The following is a 441-nucleotide window of genomic DNA, read 5'->3' as shown; positions in this document are numbered from 1 at the left end:
TTTTTTGTTTTAGTCGTGGGGAGGGGGAGAGGAAGTTGGAACGATGAGAATACAGTCCAGGACAGTTATTACTTCCCCCCCCCCTTAGCTAGCTCGAGAGATAGAGAGGAGGTAAGAAGTAAAAAAAAAGTTAGAAATTTATTAAAAGTAGGACATAGAAAGGTTCAGATTTTTTCTGATTAACAAAATCTCTTTACGAAAATAGAAAGTAAAATACGAAACATTATAGAGGCTGGAGAAGCCAGATTAAGAATGTTGTACTGTCCTCGTTTGTTGGATTCAAGTCACTCTTTTCAGTCTGTGATCGTTTGTTGGTTGAACTTTCTTTGTCTTTGAGAACTGTGAATCTTCCTTTCTAGCTTTCACATTGGGAAAAAAAAAGTTTGCAACTTTTGTACAAGTTAGTGCAATTTTCTAAAATACTTAAAGGTTCTATGTTCT

Source organism: Penaeus monodon, chromosome 25 (assembly GCF_015228065.2).
Source record: "Penaeus monodon isolate SGIC_2016 chromosome 25, NSTDA_Pmon_1, whole genome shotgun sequence".
In the NCBI taxonomy this organism is placed as follows: domain Eukaryota; kingdom Metazoa; phylum Arthropoda; class Malacostraca; order Decapoda; family Penaeidae; genus Penaeus; species Penaeus monodon.
This window is presented reverse-complemented; position numbering follows the sequence as displayed.